The following is an 18,583-nucleotide window of genomic DNA, read 5'->3' as shown; positions in this document are numbered from 1 at the left end:
TGTATGTGTCTGTGTGTGTCTGTGAATGGTTGTATGAATGTGTGTGTCTGTCAGTGTATGAGTGTGTGTTTGTGAGTGTCTGTCAAATCAGTGAGATTATGTTTGTGATTGAGTGTGTGTCTGTCAGTGTATGAGTGTGTGTTTGTGAGTGTCTGTCAAATCAGTGAGAGTATGTTTGTGATTGAGTGTGTGTCTGTCAATGAATGAGTGTGTGTCAGATCAGTGAGTCTGTGTCTGTCAGTGACGTCTGTGTGTTTGTCATTGAGTGTGTGTGGCTGTTAGTGTGTATACACCACTGAGTGTAGCGTGGCGGAGCGGAGCGCAGTACAGGAGCTTCTGTTTCCTGTACCTGGCCAGACTGAGAGGAGGTGCTCACTGAGAGAGCACTTCCTGTCAGTCCATCCAGGTACAGAAAACTGAAGCTCCTGTAGAGAGTCTGCTCCGCAACGCTACAAGACAGGTAGGAGGCTCACCAGGAAGGGGAGTGTGACCGCTAAGAGGGTGGGGGGTGCACCAAGGGACAGAGATGGGAGGGGAGAGAAAAACCAAGGGACAGGGAAAGGAAGGGGGGGGGAGAGGAACACTAAGGGACGGGGAAGAGGGAGGGGCTGGTTAGGAGGCACATAGGTGAAGATGTTAATTTTAGAGGGGGGGGGGCGGAAAAATGCAATTTCGTCTATGTACCCAAAAATCCTTGCACCGGTCCTGACTGCACCTACTGCTGGTGCGCACCAGTGGACCACCAGCGAATCGTTTAAATTGAATACGCTGGTGTCCCCAACTTGTGAGCTGTGTTGGCTACCGGGCGCCTCTGTTGTCATGGCACCCTGCGTGACCGCACAGCGTGCACACCCCAACGGCTGGCCCTGCTGACACACACTGACGTTACTACTTAGACATCCCACAATATTAATACAGACATCAGAGTAAACACCAATAAACTGTGGAGAGCTGATCCCCCCAAATTTATAAAGATTTGCTTACTGGATTTGTTTTAAGATTAAATCATGCCTCCTCCTCTCTCTCCCCATGCGCTGCTCTGTAGGCTGGGAGGAAGTAAAGAGTAATCACATTCTCCCAGCACAGCGCCACCTGTGGCTGCATGGGGAACAGCTGTTTAATGTAATGCTTGCAGGACGGCCAGCTGCCGCAGAACCTCTTTGTTCCCGTCTCTGCAAAGGGCTCCAGGCACTGCTTGCTGTGAGTGTGAGCCACTGTAAATTAGGGGCAGAGGGCACTTGTACAGCGGTAAAGACGGATCTGGGCAGGAGGAGAGTGCTGTTCAATCAGTGCACTCCCCTCCTGTGGGTCACCAGTAGACTGATGCACCTGCCCAGGATCAATGCCCCACCTATATGATCTGCCATATGAACTAATGCCAATGCTGCACACAGTGTGTGTTTACATCAAAAAGCCTGCAGGGACCGGCTATAGACACCAGAACCACTTAAGCTGAAGTGGTACTGTGAGGTAAATTATAGATTAGTGTCACTAATAATATACTAGATTGCCTACTTACAACCAGATGAGGATGATAATGTGCTGCAGTTTGGCTCCACTGGTCTGGTGTAGAACAGGATCTCTGGAGGCTGCTTGTAACTGTGGTCACAAAATTCAAAGTTCTAGTAGAATGGGAAGCAGCTCTATTTTTGGGGCCCCTTACACAGCTCAAGGTCTGGGCCCCAGGGCCTGACGGTGAGTATGCCCATAAGGCCCACCTACATGTTCCACGCATGAGTTCGCTCACAGGAAGTGGAGTGTGTAGGGGATGTGTTATGTGTTATTGTAGAGGATCTAATGTGTGTGCTTATGGTAGGTAGTGTATAGGGATACCAGTTTGTGTAGGTAATGCAGTGTATTTGTTTGTAGTGGAAGCAGTGTGTGTTTGTGTATAAGGGATGTATTGTGTGAATCTGTGTTTGTATGCATAAGGGATGCAAGGTGTGTGTCTGTAAGTGTGTGCATTGAGTGTGTGTAAGAAATGCTTGTGTTTCTGTGTATATGTAAGAGAAGCAGTGTGTGTGTTTGCATGTGTGTGTAAGGGTTTGCATTGTGTGTTTCTGTGTATGTGTGCAAAGGATGCATTGTCTTTGTGTGTAATGGATGCATTGTGTGTTTCTCTGTGTGCAAGGGAAGCATGTTGTGTTTCTGTGTGTAATGGATGCATTGTGTGTTTCTGTGTATGTATAGGGATGCATTGTGTGTGTGCGCATAGTGTGAAAGAGCTCCCTGTCCTGCCTCCTGTCCTATAGAGCTCTCCCCTGCCCCTTAGTGGTCTCTCCCCCCCACCCCCCAGCAGTCACTTCTCACACCCACCCACCCTCCCTGTGCTCTTCTAATCCCCCCCAAACCTCCGGTGTTCTTTTCACCCCTCCCTCCCTGTGTTCTCCTCACTCCCCTCCCGTTCTCCTCACCTCCCCCCTTGTGATCTCACTCCCCCCAGTGTTCTACTCACTCCCCCCACCCTCCCTGTATTCTTCTCACTCCCCCACCCTCCCTGTGTTCCCTCCTACTCCCCCACCCTCTCTGTGTTCTTCTCACTCCCCCACCCTCCCTGTGTTCTTCTCACTTCCCCCCCCTGTGTTCTCCTCATCTCCCCTTCTCCCCCCTCCTCCCCGTGTTCTTCTTACTCTCCCCCTTCCTCTCTGTGTTCCTCTTACCCCCATGTTCTTCTTACTCCCCCGTTCTTCTTAGTTCCCCCCCCCGTTCTTCTTAATTCCCCCCTGTTCCTCTTAATCCCCCCACCCCCCTGTTCTTCTTAATCCTCCCACCCCCTGTTCTTCTTAATCACCCCTCCCTGTTCTTCTTAACCACCCCCACTGTTCTTCTTAATCCCCCTACCCTCCCCCACTGTTCTTCTTAATCCCAATCCACCCCTCCTTCTTCTTAATCCCAATCCACCCCTTCTTCTTAATCACCCCTCTTCTTATTAATCCCCCACCCCTCCCCCTTCTTTTTAATTCCTCCCTCTTCTTATTAATCCCCCACCCTCCCCCCTTCTTCTTAATCCCCTTCTTTTTAATCCCCCACCCCTCCCCTTCTTCTTAATCCCTCCCCCTTCTTCTTAATCCCCCACCACTCCCCTTCTTCTTAATCACCCTTCTTCTTAATCCCCCACGACCCCCCCCCCTTCTTCTTAATCCCTCCCCCTTCTTCTTAATTCCCCCCTCTTCTTCTTAATCCCCCACCCCTCCCCCCTTCTTAATTCCCCCCTCTTCTTATTAATCCCTCACCCCTCCCCCTTCTTAATTCCCCCCTCTTCTTATTAATCCCCACCCCTCCCCCTTCTTAATCCCCCACTTCTTATTAATCCCCCACCCTTCCCCCTTCTACTAAATCCCCCCCCTCTTCTTATTAATCCCCCCCCCCTCCAGGGACTTTTTAGCCGCGAGGCAAACAAGGCATTTGCCTTGGACGGCATTTTCCAGGGGGAGGCAAAAAAATCCGCCCCCAAATGCCCAAGGCAAATGTCTTGTTAGCCTTGCGGCTAACAGACATGCCGGCGGGCTGCTGGGCGGTCGGGCGGCGCTGGCGAGGGAGCACTTCCTCTGTGCTGTCCTCTCAGCTCCCTCGCGCGCCACAGAGTGAGGCTGGGAGCCGGAATATGGCACCGGTCTGCGGTGCCCGGCCGGACTGATAGGAAAGTGCACACTCAGTCCGGCCGGGCACCGCGGACCGCAGAGGAGCTCGGCCACGCTACAGGGGAGGGAAGGGGAGGAGGGGGGATTAATAAGAAGAGGGTACCGCGGACCGGAGAGGAGCTCAGCCACGCTACAGGGGAGGGAAGGGGAGGGGAGAAGATGTGCTGCAGCCGCCTGAGGCTCTTTACAGAGCGCTCAGGCAGCTGCAGCAGTAGGACCGGCCCTGCAGCGGCCAGTCTTAAAATGATTTGGGGCGGCCTGGGAGGCAATTGCCTCCCTGCCCCCCGGCCCAGCCCGCCCCTGGCTCAAATCACAGCAGCTTGCGTGTACACAGTACCCAATCGGTCCCATAAATACCAGAGAAGATCCTTATGCATACATAGGAGAAAAAGAAAAAAACAAGGGGAAGAGGAAAAACCCCTAGTGCAGTACATATGCTTCACAGTGTTTACAATGAATGAACTGTGAAGAATATGTAATAACATTATTTCCCCTTCTCCTTTTAATTTTCTGTGTATATGGCTTAATTTGAGTGATTAACTTGCCAATTCGATCGAACTATCTAAAGAAAGGGCATTTGCCCAATTCCAAAATGGACGCAAGAACTTTGTGAACCGAGATCTGCGAACACGCCTATCTTGTGACGCGGTACGTGACGCTTGAGTTCACGTGACTCGGCTCCGAGAACGGAGCTTCCCTCATTACTAATGGAACACAGCTGTCCATTGAAAAAGGACAGCCGATTAGAGGAGAAGCTAATTGGACAACCATACAGAGAGAAGACCACGGTATTTTAAAGAAGAACAGCAACATACACATCACCGATCAAGAAAGCTGTCTGAGCACAGCGAAACGCGTCTCGGCTGAGAGGATTAAGGACTCCATTGTTTTTATATATATATATATATATATATTTTTTTTTTAAACTTATTTTGTTTATATTTCTATATTTTAATTGTAAGTTTTTTTATTACTTACTTTAATACATTTTGCTACAAATTGGAAACCATCCTCCGTTGTTGCTGTTAAAAGAAGGGTGGGAGCCCCCTTAAAGGCACAGACACTCATACACCAGGAGCCAGGTATAAGGGCTCCTAACAAGGTGAGAAGCCAATTATTCTCTGCTACTCAATATTATATATTAAAACAGTCTGCACTAGGTGTTTTTCCTCTTCCCCTTGTTTTTTTCTTTTTCTCCTATGTATGCATAAGGATCTTCTCTGGTATTTATGGGACCGATTGGGTACTGTGTCACCACAAGTACACGCAAGCTGCTGTGATTTGAGCCTATCCTATAGGGCTCTGTTACATGTGAGTGTGACCATATAGAACACTTTCTCATTGTACCCATTACATACATTATTTACACTATTTTGTATTTATACCCGTTTCACATATACTGTCACAGAATACGTTTCACATACATGTGTATGTTAACCTATATGGGTGAGTAAGACAAATTATCAGCGCTCCACATAGTGGTGGTTATTATCTCCTACACTGAGTGTATACTGGTTTTCTGCATTACTTTATAGGGTTGAGAGTCCCTATTTTTTGTGGTAGCTACTATTATCATTGAATCCATTATTAATTAATAAGCGCCTTATATACACACACATTTTGCATTTCTTGTCCATAGGAAAGCATTGAGTAATGCTTTACTATGGGAGGTTTGAATGCGCATGCATGCACATTCGGAGCTGAGAGGTGGATCAGGGAGGAGAGATCCCCAGTGCCAAGGGAGCCCGGCACGGGAGAAAGGTAAGTGCTGAAGGGGTTTTAATCACACACACACTCTCACAAACAGACGCATACACACTAGCTCACACACACTCACTGACAGACATACATACATACTCACTTACAGACACACACAAACTAACACGCTCAGTAACAGACACACACAGTAACACACTCAATGACACACTGACCCTCACTAGCAGACACACACTAACACACAACAACACACAATAACACACAAAAACTCACACTCACTAACACACTCAATAACAGACACACAACTAACACACTCCATAACAGACACACACACACACACACACACACAGTAACACACACACACTGACACACAAAAATTAACACACACACTAACACACATATACGCACACTCATTTTTTTTTTAATTTAATCCCCCAGCCTCCTTACCTTTGGGAGTGCTAAGGGGATTACAGCTGTCCCTGGGGTCCAGTGGTCTGCTGGGCGGCCGGTCCTGCAGGCGGCGAGGAAGCACTGAGCGCTCTCTGCCCAGCTCTTACTGATGTCGGAACCGGAATGATGTCATATTCCGGCTCCGGCATCAGTGCGGTGCGCGTGAGGGAGCTGGGCAGAGATCACTCAGGGGAAAATGCTCCCTCGCGCGCCCGCTGAGACCACTGCCAGCCTCGGGGGGCCCTGAGGTGGCCAGCTCCTAGGCTCCCCAGGAGAAGAGGCTGGCAAACTGGCGTACATACCCGGTCGCAGGGCGGCCGGGCCACGTCGCAGCTGCGACCCCTGCATGCATGCCAGTGCCTAAAAGTATGGACAATTATCTCAAAGTACAAAACTATCCAAGTATAACACAACAGATGGCAATACAGATAATGGCAGATGAATTTTCAAAGTGAACCATTGTCCCCCCCAAAAAATTAAAAAGTCTACTAATATATATTTCAAATTTAGTTTATATGGACACTACTATAACGCGCGGTCGACCTTGTTGTGGATTCAAATAATGATCTTTGTTATATTCAGAGGAAGCCCAAATTATTATTACAAGTGCACTTGGAGAAGCGAGAATTAGACACCAGACACCTGTGGGTATTCAAAATAAGCCTCTGCCATTTTATTCATCAGCTGGGTTTTATACATTAAAAAGTAAGTGCTTACATGCAAATACTCATAGAACAGTAATAGGAAGGGAGTACAGATAAGATATAGGGATGAACGTCATGTACACATAACAAATAAGTTCAAAGGTAAGAAAGAACACAAAGATTAGAGAAGAGACATCTCAAGTGGGGGCTCTCTGTTCTCGGAACTAGACATATATGGTCTTAAGTGTCGTGTTAAGTATCAAGCATTTCCTGAGTCCAAGTTAGCCAATTTTAATATAGGATATCATTATATGACATTATATAAGCTTGAGCCTTGGAATCAAGATAAATTCTATCACAATCCCCTCTTTTGATCCAAAGGTCACCCAAATGTCCAAGGTATTTCCAGGCCTGCTAGCCAAAGTCTGTGGGACTTTCATTTATTGCTTCACCACGGTTCCCTTGGACTGAGAGACCACCAGAATCAGTGGAGGAGAGTTCCTTCATTTGTTAGGCGAGGTAACATCATAAAACCCTTCCAAAGTCGGAGCTGGAATGTAAGTTAAGGTACGACCAACAGTAGGTTTGTTTTTACATAGAGAGGTTAGTAGACATGAGAAAAATCTAAAGGTTACAAAAATGGACATAATAACAAATATAGCTAATAGCAAAAAATACAAAATTAATCTTAATTTGTAAAGTCAATGGTTGCTCTATTCTCAAGGATTGCCTTCTTATTTGCCTGGTTGTCCATAAGTAGGTCTTCTAGGGCCTCTGAAGTGGCATTTAAACCCTTTGCAAGGGAACAGGCTACAGCATCAATTATTTGGGTAGATATTTATAGGGTCTATGGGTATGTAGGTACTTCCTCAAGAGTGAGATCGGGGTAGGGACAGCTATAAGACAAGATTCTATGGCATTTTCAGTACTGAGGAGAGTGTTGAGGCAAAAGGAGGTTAAATTAACCCCTTGGGGACACAACTTCAGAAATAAAAAGGAATCATGACGGAATACTATCTGCAATTATATATTTCCCTGCTATGCATTATTATCTTCTGGTCTCAAGTCAGAGTAGCATATCTGAACAGAGCATACAATGGTAAAGGATAAGAACAGCTTCATGTCGGTGGATCAGTCGGAGTGACTTGTTGACAGTGACTGGCGTGTATCTACATTGCTTTTCCTTCTAGTTTCACTGAGGTAGCTGTAGTCAAGAGCACTTGGAATGGACCGTCAAAGCGTGGTTCAAGTCCTTTCCTCACATGCCTCTTTATCACAACCCAATCACCAGGCTGCAGTTTGTGAGTTGCAGAATCAGTCTGGATCTGGAATAGAATCAAAGACTAGTTTATGCACCCTGCCTAATCTTTGGTGTAGGGCCTGCACATAGGCAGTCATACTACCATGCTGCATCTGGAGGGTCTGGGGAAAATAGAGGCCTGTCTTTGGGGCACATCCAAACAGTATCTCATAAGGGGATAGACCATATCTAGAATTGGGTCTGAATCTCATAGAAAAGAGTGCTAGGGGAAGGCATTCAGTGCAGGGCTTCACTGTGTCTTGCATGGCTTTTTCAATCTTGTTCTTTAAGGTGCCATTTGCCCTACTTTCCCACTACTCTAGGGGTGATAGGGGGTGTGGAAGGCTTGACTGATTCTTAAGGCTTTCATAATTTCTTGCATTATTTCCCCAATGAAATGGCTACCTCTGTCACTTTCAATCACTCCATATCTACATACCAGTTCCTTCAGAAGCTTACTTGCTGTGACCTTCGTTGTGGCTTTCGACACTGGGTAGGCCTCAGGCCAACCTGAGAAGAGATCAATGCACACCAACACATATTCATACACTTCTACCTTAGGCAGTTGAATATAGTCTATCTGCAGTCTTTGAAATGGGTAAAGTGGCCTTGGTGTATGCTTACTTGGTGTTTTGACAGCCTGTCCTGGATTGTTTCTAGCACAAATCATGCAATCATGCAAATCATGTTTAGCTGCTACAACAGTAAATACGGGTGCTACCCAATGGGTATTTACTATGCTGTTCATGTGCATCTAGATGTGTAGGTCCATGGGCAATCTGGGCCATCATAGGGTACAATACTCATGGCAAGGGGGCGGAGCCTGGCACTCAGGCTGAGCGGCTGTGCTACACCTCAGCTCCTGCTAATTAGTGTACTTTTCGGGGATAAACCCCTAAAAACACGGCACAGTCGCACACCAGAGACGAGGAATCATGTCGGGGATACCCGGGAGAATAGCCCGACACCAAACTCAAGATTATACCACACCGGGAACCCGACAAAGAGCCCTGAGGCCTACCGGAGATCGAGCGCCGGGGAGACGGCTGCTTCCCGCGCTGACTGACCTGGTCGGGGATACCTCGAGGGCATCACCTCCTACCCCCCACCCCCTCTGGACCGATGGGGGTCATCTCGGTCCACAACAAGCGACTGGAGAGACGGCTATAGGCTGAGCCTACAACATGAGGAAACACAGCACCAGGAAAGGCGAACATGAGGCGCAACTAAAATGGCGACAGCAAGCGCACCAGGTGAGACACCTGAACGCCACACAGACATGCCAGACTATGAAGCCAAACTCACCGCTATCTTCGAAGCCTTCTGGGCACGGCTGGAGCACCAGGCACAGCTGAATAAACCAAGCACATGTTGAAGCAACAAGAAACATAAGCAACACAGCCGCCTGCGCCTTACTCCTAAACGGCACAGGGCCCCAAGATGGCGCCACAGGAGGAGAGACCCTCTGCCTGCAGGCAAACTCATGGGAGGGAATCAAGCACCAGAGGGTAACTCCTCACCGCCACCCATACACCCAGGGGAGCAACCGGAATCCTGCAAAACCTTGGGCCCATCACCCTGATGATGGGGTAAATGGACTTGTGGCAAGGGCCCTCGCTAAGGCCTCGGGCCGAAGACACAGGACACTCAAGCGACAAAGAACTGGGAGGTGCACCGGGGGAACCACAACTCAGAGGGCCAAGCACCCGGCGGGTCAAAGCATACACCCTAGAGAAACAGGCCCAACCCTCAACAGAGCGACGGACCAAAGAGGCAGCCCCCCACAACCAAGTGGACTGGTCCCCGCATACTGCAGCACGATTCCTCCATGTGGGGTTGGCTGAATAAATGCATGGACACTTGCAGCACTCGATGCCTTGGACTGCTCCAAGTAACCGAGAGAGACACACTGTCATACCCTGAGGGTTTCACCCATAAGGTTTCCTTTCACATGCACCGTAATGTTTTCTACAGTTAATACTAATATAGCAAATTGAATGGCTGGGCCTGCATTAGTTTGAAGGTAATCGTATCTAGCAACCTATAACCAGCCATAACCTGCATTGTTCAACTCACATACTTTTCAATGCTAACGGTACCCATCTGGCAGCCTGGGTAAATCGATTTAACCACAACGCCTCCACATCTATTATTAACAGAAGGCACAATCAGACAGGCTTGCATAGATCCCAATAAAACATCACCCAGTCCCCTCAGGCCAGTCTTAGCATGTATAGTATATATTAACCCATTTAGCTTGTTTAGCATTTATAACACTCTTGTTGAAAAGCTTAGCCTTCGCTGTAGACATATTTCCTGTCCTGAGCACACTGGTTAACAACGTTATTGAATATGCTGCTAGACAGACATTTTCCTAGATTGACAGGCTAGTCAACAGGACCTAACTGATCTGCGATTTGTCGCTTAACAGATCGATGTGTGCTACGTTGCCAATTCAAATTGTACTTTAACGTCTTATTCTCACTACTATGCGCCTGTTAGCAACCATGACGCAACAGTTCAGCATGTCTAGCATCTAAACTCTTTTTAACCAATAGCCTAGTGTTGCATATTCCCTAAGCCTGTTTTAACCCTATGATTCATAGCTTGTATTTTCAACCTATAGATTAGCAACAAAAAATTTTAAAAATGAGGCATCGCTATCCTGGAAATGTAATATAATATTGCCATACGGTAGACCACAGGTTTGCCTTTCTCTCGCTTTTTCTTAATTGGGTACAATGGTGTGTTACAAGGGGAGGTGGTCTGGACAACTACCCCTGCCTGCAGAAACTCTTGCACAGATTGCGAAATAGCATCTTCCTGTGCTGGGCTTCTGGGGTATTGTTTTTGATAGGAGGTTTGGCTCCGGGCAGGAGATTCATTTTGACTGCGGGCAGGGGCGGGCTGGGCCGGGGGGCAGGGAGGCAATTGCCCCCCAGGCCGCCCAAAATTCTTTTAGGACCAGCCGCGGCGGGCCGGCCCTTTAAATGCTGCAGCCGCCGAGCGCTCTGTAAAGAGCGCTCAGACGGCTGCAGCAGCTTCTCCCCTCCCTCCCCTCCCCTGTAGCGTGGCCGAGCCGGTCTCCGGTCCGCGGTCCCGGCCGGAGTGATGGGAAGGTGCACACTGAGTGTGCACTTCCTGTCAGTCCGGCCGGTTACAGGAAACAGAAACTCCTGTTCCGCGCGGAGTTTCTGTTTCCTGTAACCGGCCGGACTGACAGGAAGTGCACACTGAGCGTGCACCTTCCCATCACTCCGGCCGGGACCAGAGACCGGCTCGGCCACGCTACAGGGGAGAGGGTAAGAAGAAGGGAGGGGGGAATAAGAAGAAGGGAGGGGGGGAATAAGAAGAGGGGAGGGGGGAATAAGAAGAGGGGAGGGGGGGAATAAGAAGAGGGGAGGGGGGGAATAAGAAGAGGGGAGGGGGAATAAGAAGAGGGGAGGGGGGAATAAGAAGAGGGGAGGGGGGAGAATAAGAAGAGGGGAGGAGGGAATAAGAAGAGGGGAGGGGGGAATAAGAAGAAGGGAGGGGGGGGAAATAAGAAGAGGAGGGGGAATAAGAAGAGGGAGGGGGAATAAGAAGAGGGGAGGGGGGAAATAAGAAGAGGGGAGGGGGGAAATAAGAAGAGGGGAGGGGGGAAATAAGAAGAGGGGAGGGGGAAATAAGAAAAGGGGAGGGGGAAATAAGAAGAGGGGAGGGGGGGAATAAGAAGAAGGGAGGGGGGGAAATAAGAAGAGGGAGGGGGAATAAGAAGAGGGAGGGGGAATAAGAAGAGGGAGGGGGAATAAGAAGAGGGGAGGGGGGAAATAAGAAGAGGGGAGGGGGAAATAAGAAGAGGGGAGGGGGAAATAAGAAAAGGGGAGGGGGAAATAAGAAAGGGGAGGGGAAATAAGAAAAGGGGAGGGGGGAAATAAGAAGAGGGGAGGGGGGAATAAGAAGAGGGGAGGGGGGAGTAAGAGGGGAGGGGGGATTAAGAGGGGAGGTGGGGGAGTAAGAGGGGAGGTGGGGGAATAAGAAGAGGGGAGGGGGGGAATAAGAAGAGGGGGAGTAAGAAGAGGGGAGGGGAGGGGGGAGAGTAAGAAGAGGGGGAGAGTGAGGGGAGAGTGAGGGGGGAGGGGAGAGTAAGAGGAGGGGAGGGGGAGAGTAAGAAGAGGGGGAGAGGGAGGGGGAGTAAGGAGAGGGAGGGGGAGTAAGGAGAGGGAGGGGGAGGGAAGTAAGAAGAGGGGAGGGGGAGTAAGAAGAAGGGGTGGGGAGTAAGAAGAGGGGAGGGGGGAGTTAGAGGGGAGGTGGGGAGTAAGAAGAGGGGAGGGGGAGTAAGAAGAGGGGAGTGGGGAGTAAGGGGGGAATAAGAAGAGGGGAGGGGGAGAGTAAGAAGAGGGGAGGGGGAGAGTAAGAAGGAGGGGAGATAAGAAAAAGAGGGGGGAAGGGGAGGGGGAGTAAGAAGAGGGAGAGGGGGAATAAGAAGGAGGGGAGATAAGAAAAAGAGGGGGGAAGGGGAGGGGGAGTAAGAAGAGGGAGAGGGGGAATAAGAAGGAGGGGAGATAAGAAGAATAAGAAGGGGGAGTAAGAAGAAGAGGGGGGAGTAAGAAGAAGAAGGGGGGTGTAAGAAGAAGAAGAAGAGGGGGTAAGAAGAAGAAGGGGGAGTAAGAAGAAGTAGGAGGGTTAAGCTCTAAGGGACAGAAGGGACAGCTCTATAGGACAGGGGGCAAGACAGGGAGCTCTGTCACACTATGCGCACACACACACACAATGCATCCCTATACATACACAGAAACACACAATGCATCCCTATACATACACAGAAACACAACATGCTTCCCTTACACACAGAGAAACACACAATGCATCCATTACACACACACACACACAATGCAACCCCCACACAAAGACAATGCATCCTTTGCACACATACACAGAAACAGACAATGCAAACACACACACACTGCTTTTCTTACATACACACAGAAACACAATGCATCTCTTACACTCAATGCACACACATACAGACACACACCTTGCATCCCTTATGCATACAAACACAGATTCACACAATGCATCCCTTACACACAACCAGAAACACATAATACATCCCTTATACACAAATACACACTGCTTCCACTACACACAAACACACTGCATCACCTGCACAAAATGGTACCCCTATAAACTACATACCATAAGCACACATATTAGATCCTCTACAATAACTCATAACACATCCCCTACACACTCCACTCCCTGTGAGCGAACTCATGGGTGGGTGGAACATATAAGTGGACTTATGAGTGGGCCTTATGGGCATACTCACCGTCAGGCCCTGGGGCCCAGACCTTGAGCTGTGTAAGAGGCCCCCCAAAAATGGAGCTGCTTCTAATTCTCCCAGAACATTGAATTTTGTGACCACAGTTGCAAACAGCCTCCAGAGATCCTGTTCTACACCAGACCAGTGGAGCCAAACTGCAGCTCATCATCATCCTCATCTAATTGTAAGTAGGCAATCTAGTATATTATTAGTGACACTAATCTATAATTTACCTCACATTAAAGGGACACTATAGCTTAATGAAGTGGTTGTGGTGTCTATAGCTGGTCCTGCAGGCTTTTTAATGTAAACACACACTGTGTGCAGCACTGGTGTTAGTTCATATGGCAGATCATATGGGTGGGGCATTGTGATGTCACATGGGGGGGGCGGCAAATTTATATTTTGTCTAGGGCGGCAAAAATCCTTGCACCGGCTCTGATCCTGGGCAGGTGCACCAGTCTACTGGTGACCCACAGGAGGGGAGTTCACTGATTGCACTGCACTCTCCTCCTGCCCAGACCCGTCTTGACCGCAGTGCAAGTGCCCTCTGCCCTCTGCCCCTAATTTACAGTGGCTCACACTCACAACAAGCAGTGCCTGGAGCCCTTTGCAGAGACGGAAACAAAGAGGTTCTGCGGCAGCTGGCCGTCCTGCAAGCATTACATTAAACAGCTGTTCCCCATGCAGCCACAGGTGGCGTTGTGCTGGGAGACTGTGATTACTCTTCACTTCCTCCCAGCCTACAGAGCAGCGCATGGGGAGAGAGAGGAGGAGGCACGATTTAATCTTACAATAAATCCTCTAAGCAAACCTTTATACATTTGGGGGGGATCAGCTCTGTTTCCACAGTGTATTGGTGTTTACTCTGATGTCTGTATTAATATTGAGGGATGTCTAAGTAGTAACATCAGTGTGTGTCAGCAGGGCCAGCCGTTGGGGTGGGCAAGCTGTGCGGTCACGCAGGGTGCCATGACAACAGAGGCACCCGGCGGCCAACACAGCTCACAAGTTGGGTACACCAGCATATTTAATTTAAACGATTCACTGGTGGTCCACTGGTGCGCACCAGCAGTAGGTGCAGTCAGATCATATCCTCTCCCTCGTGGTTCCAGCGCTCAGTTAGTAGGTCAGAGCACAGGCTCAGAGATTCTCAGGTATTAACCCAGTGAGATCTGGAAGGCAAGTTAAGCTGGTAAAGTTGGAAAAAATCTAAAATCTAAAAGCTGCATACCAGGAGGTATAAATGGCACCAGCTAAACAAATGAAATTAACAGATACTGTCAGACTAAGCAAGAGAGACCGTAATAAGCAGGACCAAGATGGTGCAACCGCCTGCTCACATGAGGAGGAAACTATAGAAGCAATTATAGTGGAAGAAGAGCTATTGGAACAACCGGTCTCTGAAAGGAAGCTACATAAGATGCTACAAAACTTAAGAATTACATTACAAGAAGATTTTAAAAAAATTATTTCAGACTTACATAAAGAAGTGGTGGAATTGGGTGAGCGCACAGGGCAATTGGAGGTTAAAACAGAAAATTTATGTACCTCTCATAATGCACTGATTGACAAAATACAAAACATGGAGGATGAACATAAGCAGTTAAAATATAAAATGGCTGTGATTGAAGATCAGTCACGTCGCAGCAATGTACGTTTAAGAGGAATAGCGGAGTCAGTCAGTGTGGAGGAACTGTCAGAATATATTAAAGGCCTATGTGGGAAAATTGTAAAAAACTGTGAGGAATCTGCATGGGAGCTGGATCGAGTGCATCGCCTACCAAGACCTCAGTTCCTTTCAGTAGATAAACCACGGGATATAATAGCAAAATTCCATTATCCAAAATCTAAAGAGTTGCTGCTGCAGTCAGCAAGAAAGGAGCCTAGCCTCCCTGCTCCTTACAAAGATGTACTGATTTTGCTGATTTGTCTGTATTAACTATAGCAAGGAGAAGAGAATTTGCGGAGTTCACAAAAGTACTGCGAGACCAAAAAATATCATACCGTTGGGGCTACCCGACTAAACTGTTGATTTGGCGGAACGGTGCATTACATGCAATAAAAGAACCAGAAGAAGCGAGGAATAAATTAAAAGAATGGGGAATGTTAACAACACAGAATGGAAATTCAAATAAAGCAGAAAAGAAAATACAAGCAGAATGGACGGTTGCTGGCACACCTGGTTATAAAAGCTTAGATGTTGCAGAAACTGTAAAGTGAGGTTCAGGGCTTTAAAAAATGATTATTTTTTTTTAATAGATATCTATGTTCTCATGTTGCTTTAATTAAAGTTGACTATAGCAAATTAAGTAGTATGCCAACACCAGTTTAATGTGTATAAAATTAGTGGCCTTTTGCTCCCTTTAAGTGGTGGTGGTGGGTCTTTAAGGGTTTCAACAAAATACTAGCGCTTGAAAAGAATAATAAGAAATAATAGTCTGCAATATATTATAGTACACGAATTAGGGTTGTGCTTAGCGTAAATGTAGTAGTCGGATGCCCAGGGTAAGAGGGATAGCACAATAACTATTCATGTTTTGTTTTTTGTTTTTCTCTCTCCTTCCCGTCTTTTTTTTTTTTTTCTTCTTTCTCTCCGTTATTAAGATTGATGTAAATAAATGTAACAGTTACAAATGTAGATTTATAGTAAACCTTGGGTAACCCTTGGGTAACAGTTACAAATACAAATCTAAAACAATAGCTTGGGTAAAACAAAATGGAAAAAATAAAAATTAGGTATATTTAGTAATAGATTAATTATAATTAAAAAAGTGAGAGAGGGAAGGGGGGGGGAGAGGGGAATGAGTATGATAGCTTGATTTTGGCTTTGCCATTTGCTATTAGCTTGGCCTCGCATTGAGTGGGTCGTTTTACTCACGCCCCCTGGCCGTTACAGGAAATATGGGTATTCCTGAACAGGCCATTAATTTATCCTTTTCAATAAGGGTGTATATGTATTTGATGTTTTTTTTTTGGTGGTTTTTCTTTCTTGGTTGTGATTCTTTTAATTTTTTTATTTATTGTGTTTTATTTTTCATTTTTTTTTATTATTTGAATTTAGAGAGTATTGCTGGTTATTTTAGTTTTCTTTCTCTCAAACGGAAGCACAGCATAAATATTAGGAATACACAGGTAATTAATAGTGACTTAGGCCCAAATATGGCGACATTTTTAAGGGTTATAAAGATGTAATTGAAAAATAAAAACACATAAAAAGTAACTATGGATACAAGATTTAGAATATTTACCATGAATGTTAATGGATTAAATAGTCCACATAAGAGACGGTTGGTGCATCAGGAATTGAGGAAATCTAAGGCAGCTGTAATATGTTTACAGGAAACACACTTCAGATCTCAAGAGGCCTTTAGATTAAAAATAAGACCATACCCACAGGAATTTCATGCATATTCAGCCAATAAAACTAAAGGAGTAGCAATTTTAGTTCATGCAGATTGGGGTTTTCAAGTGAATATACAATATACAGATGAGGCGGGACGGTTATTAATATTAGTAGGCTCCTTGAACGGGATTGAAATTACATTGGTTTCTTTATATGCATCAAATACTTTCCAGATAAAATTTATAAAGGCAGCATTAAAAAACATTTTGGAGTTGCGTGTGGGCCATTTGATAATATGTGGCGATTATAACACAACCCTTGATCCAACACTGGATATCTCTAGAACAGAAGAAAAAAGCCCTCATCCCTTGGCCGTTAGTAATAGTGAGAAATTAAGGAAATTGATCAATAATTACGACCTATATGACACCTGGCGATGTCTGTATCCATCGGGTAAAGATTATACGTTTTATTCTTCTGCACATATGACATACTCAAGGTTAGATATGTGCATAGTAGATAAACCTACTTTGAATAATATATTAGAAGTGCACATCGGCCTTAGAACTTGGTCAGACCATTCACCGGTTATAGTTACATTTCAAGCTAAATACCCGGGACGGGGAATGGGGTCGTGGAGAATGAATGAGGCAGTGTTGGACGATGAAAAATTTTTTTTAGAAGCTAAGGAGGCTCTCATTAAATATTTTCAGGAAAATGACAAGGATGATATAGCAGCCTCCTCGTTATGGTTGGCACAAAAGGCTGTAATGAGGGGCTTTTTTATAAAATCAGGGGCTAGTAGTAAAAAGAAAATGGATGCTGAACGTTTAAGATTACTTCAGGTACTATCCAAATTGGAAGAGGAAAATAAAATTAAACCAAATAGATTGTATGGTAGTCAAATAGCTAAAGTAAGAAAGGAACTCGATGTATTGGCATTAGCAGAAACAGAAAAATATATGAGAGCATTAAAATTGAAATTTTATATTCATGGCAATAAAGCAGGAAAAATGTTAGCTAATATGCTAAAAACAAAGTATCTTCATACAAAAATCCCCTATATGATCTCGACGAATAATTGTAAATTATTTAACCCAAAAGATATTGTAGCTGAATTAGCAGGTTATTATAGGAAACTGTATAATTTAACGGAAGACTCAAATATATTACAGCCTTCTGGCTCTGAAATAGAGAAATTTTTGGAGGAAATAGATCTTCCTAAAATTTCAGTGAGTCAACAACAGATGTTGGTGGAGCCATTTATAGAAGATGAAATAAGCAAAGCTATATTGGCTCTTCCCAAACATAAAGCACCAGGGCCAGATGGTTTTTCTAACTATTATTATATCAAAATGGAACCGATCTTGACACCATTTCTTACGAAGCTTTTTAATAGCTTTAAAACACCAAATGCAATACCGCCGGAAATGTTAGAGGCATTTATAGTAACCCTTCCTAAGCCTGGTAAACCACCAACAGAATGCGCTAACCTCAGGCCCATTTCACTCTTAAATGTAGATAGAAAAATATATGCTAAAGTATTGGCATCTAGAATAAAACCGATCCTATTGGGGCTTATTTCAGAGGAGCAAGCTGGTTTTGTTTCAGGTAGACAAGTAGAGGACAATACAAGACATTATATTAATCTTATAGAATGGGCAAGTATTAATAATTATCAGGGGCTTTTGCTTGCTTTGGACGCTGAAAAAGCGTTTGATCGTTTGAATTGGGGTTATATGGAGCATGTCCTCCAGAAATACAATTTCCCACAATCCTTTGTGAACAATATTATGGCATTATACTCAAAACCATCAGCGAAGGTTATGAATACTGGCTTCATATCATCTAAATTTGAGATCTCAAATGGAACACGCCAGGGGTGCCCACTTTCCCCAATAATTTTTATAATAACCTTAGAGCCCTTGATTAGACACATAAAACAACATGCTGGTATATGTGGGTTAAATACCCCGGTTGGGGAACAAAAATTAGCTCTTTTTGCTGATGATGCACTTTTATTTGTATCAAAACCTAAAGAATCATTACCGTATTTAGTTAAACTGTTGGAAAGATTTAGTATGATCTCCTATTATAAAAATAATGTTAAAAAAAACCCAGGCGTTACCGTTGGGTGTACCTAAAACGGAGATAAATCAATTAGCAGGTACTTACTCGTTC

The sequence above is a fragment of the Pelobates fuscus genome, chromosome 7 (assembly GCF_036172605.1).
Source record: "Pelobates fuscus isolate aPelFus1 chromosome 7, aPelFus1.pri, whole genome shotgun sequence".
Taxonomy (NCBI): Eukaryota; Metazoa; Chordata; class Amphibia; order Anura; family Pelobatidae; genus Pelobates; species Pelobates fuscus.
This window is presented reverse-complemented; position numbering follows the sequence as displayed.